The sequence below is a fragment of the Pteropus vampyrus genome, unplaced genomic scaffold (genome assembly GCF_000151845.1).
Source record: "Pteropus vampyrus isolate Shadow unplaced genomic scaffold, Pvam_2.0 Scaffold90, whole genome shotgun sequence".
Classification (NCBI taxonomy): domain Eukaryota; kingdom Metazoa; phylum Chordata; class Mammalia; order Chiroptera; family Pteropodidae; genus Pteropus; species Pteropus vampyrus.
The window spans coordinates 1,149,596-1,152,785 of record NW_011888871.1 but is presented as its reverse complement, the minus strand read 5'-3'; positions in this window follow the sequence as shown (position 1 = coordinate 1,152,785).

The window sequence follows — 3,190 nt, the reverse complement described above, 5'->3', positions numbered from 1 at the left end:
CAAATGCTGAAAATCTCTAACCGTCTAAGCACCCTCGGACTGCCACTCCTGGCCATCTTCTCCCCGACCCTGTACCTGTCCTGTCTCTGGCTCGTCCCCCTTGCCTCTTGCAGAGCTGGACTTAGAACTCAGCTATCGTCTGGACCTGTAACCAGCCCTTTCAACGTGATGTCACATCTGCCGAAGAACTCGTCCGGACGGACCCTCAGCCGGCGCCCACCGTGCCAGCCTGGCCTTGGCACTGTGCCCGCCGTCCTTGCCCTGCTCCTGTGCCTCGGTCCACGCGGCCAGCAGTCACGCAGGCGGCAGCGCTAGGATGCCCACTAGCCCTGTCTGGACCCTCACTGCTGAAAGGAGGGACGCTTAGGGAATCCTGGCCACAGTGGCTCTGCACAACTTCCCCAGCGCCTGTCACCTCCCCCCGTGCCTGCACAAACATCGAGTCCCCCATGACGCCCAGGCGACAGCTAAGGTTACTCTGTCCTTGGACACTGTACTAGAATTGCTGCCGTCGCCCTTCCCCGCATGCCATGGGAAGTCCAAGGCCACCTCAATGCTGCAGCTAATCCCTAAGAGACACGTTGTCACGGCCACATCAGCTAGGCATGCTTGCTCCCGCTCACGGCTGCTGGCCCACGACTGGGCTTGTCTGCAGCCCGTGCAGACCCCGCAGAACTTAGCGCTTCTTTCTTAGGAAGATGTAAATTCCTCCTCTCCCCGACTTCCACCCCCGGCCCCGCCCAAGTCGCCCGTGCGCCCGCGTCTGTGCGGGCCACACCACGCCGCGAGTTAGGGCGGCGGGCGGCCTCTCTGCCCTCTCTGCCGAGTAACTCCGCACTCCACTCCGCCTCTCCACGCGGACCCCTCTCCCGGGCCAATGCCCCAGTTTGGCTGTCTGCACCCCGTCAGCTCTGGACCCACATTTCCATATCCAAAAGCTCACTGGAGTTTCGACTTTAAAAAAGAGCCACGAACTGTCTCCTTCAGCAACGAAGAAATGGCAGAGGCCCTGACACGTCGGTCTCTCTCCTGATCCCTCCGCCGCTCGTCTGCGGGGAGAGGAGAGACCCAGATTCACCTGCCCGCGATCACTCCACGTCCTCAGAGGCGACGCGGCTACAGCCTGCGCCGTTTTCGGGCCGTGTCCCGTTTTGTCTGTTTTACCTTCCTCGACCCCGACGCAGCTTCTATCCTCTGCTCCACCGCACACCGGGCCTCAGTGCTGCCGCGGCAGCGCCCGCTGCACCGCCAGCAACGGTCCTGCCGCTCACCAGCGACCGGAGATCTGACCCGCGGCCCTCTTCCCGCCGGTGGCCCAGTGGCCCTGCACTCCACTGCTGCCTCGGGCACAGTCCCCTCTCTCCCATGCCCAGATGTATGTACTTCGACTCAGGCCCGCGTGCAGTCTACACCACCGCCGTCGGCCACCTCTGAGACCTTCGCCTCGAGCCCCTGCAGTGCCGGCTGACGCACCTCACAAAGCCCCTGAACAGCGCTCGGTGCTCGGTGTAAACAGGACTCTGCCCTCGCCTGCTCCTCCGGAAAGCAGAGCCTGAGGCAAGGATGACATGCTGACACTGAACTTGGGAAGCGTGAGCCGGGGCCGAGGATGCAGAGGAACAGAGGCTCGAGGCAAGGAGAGACGTGAAGCGACGGGCCATCGGCTGCTGCGCCGGCACAGACGCAGAGACGCATCGGCAGACGTGCCCGGGCACGCGCGACGTCTCTGCAACGCTCTCGGGCGAAAGCACACACCTTGGAGCAGCCCCTGGAAGGAGAAGGAACGGGAACCTCACTGGCCCGGCTCCTCCCGCTGCCCCTCAGTCGAGACCCCCTCCCCTCCGGAGGAGCTAACTCCCCCAGGACCACCAGCCCGTGTCACCAGCCCTTCACCGCCACTCAGGAGACGGCGTGGCTGTGGCATTTTATCCAAGTCCAGGGGTGCAGACGCAATGGAATCAGAACAGAGCCCCGAGTGCGGCCGAGCATGGGGAGGGGGCCGGGCAAGCAGCACCTGAGACAGGAGACGGGGAGAGGCTGCGGGACCCCAATGTGGTGTACGCGCTCCATGTCCCACTCAAGTTCTGTGGTCAAACACCTTTGAAAGGGCACACAGTGTATCCCTGCGGAGGGCCACAGAGCATGTCACAGGCTCTAAGGAGTCTTACAATAAAGACCCGTTGACGTCCCAAACTTAATTAAGATCCCTTTTTGCTCACAACATCCCAGGCTAGGTCTGTAAAATCGCACTTTGGAAAAATTATTCAAATCAATTGACTTTCCTCGCCTCACAAACTGCAGAAGCTTCTCTGTCATCAACCACCTCACACTGGCATTTGGCTCTGAGAGGGTGAGGAGCGGGGTGCTATCTGACAGCGAACCGGGGTTTCCCCTTTATCTCGTACCCTTCACTCCAGCCAGACAAGAGCTCCCGGGGCTCCGCAGGCCCCGACGCCTTCCTCTGCCACCAGCTCCCTCCACCTGAAGCGTCCGCCACCTGCTCTACACTGCAGACGCCGCCCTCTCTGTGCTGCCCCCCTGGGCTGGCAGGTGGCCGGCCCTGCACGCCACACCTGTCTGGGGCACTGAGGCCTCCTGCCCCTCACTTGTCTGACTTCCGCCTTCGGCGAGCAGAGGCTCAGAGGCCAGAGCCAGGCTGCACGGTGTCTGTTTCTGCACCTCAAGGGGACCCGGGTGCCGGGTCTGGCACGAACAGCTGTGCGATGGACGGTTCAGAAATGGGGTCTCCGCGCCGGCAGAAGCGGTCGCTCTCAGATGTGGCCACGGGGCCGACTCCACGTGTGGCGTCCACTCCACGTGTGGCGTCCACTCCACGTGTTTCCAGCGCTGGACCGCTGACTCGCCTCACGTTTTAGAACTGCTCCCAGCAGAACTCGATTTCAAGGTAAACAAAAAGTTCTTTATCAGTCACCTTTAAGAGAAATTTGGCACTAGAGGAGGAAGGTTTCTAAATGGTACCGTCAGCAACTGAAGGTTTGTTTATAAGAAAACAGCTGACCTCCAGAAAGAGGGAGAACGTCATTTTGGTGCAAGAACGGCCAGATTCACAGCCGCCCAGGCATGGACGTAGCCCTGGTGGGCATCCGCGAGGCGTGGCCGCTGGCGCCCTGGGCGGGCCATGGCCAGGGCCTGAGGGCAGGAAACCCTCAGAGGCTTGGACAGCGCTGAC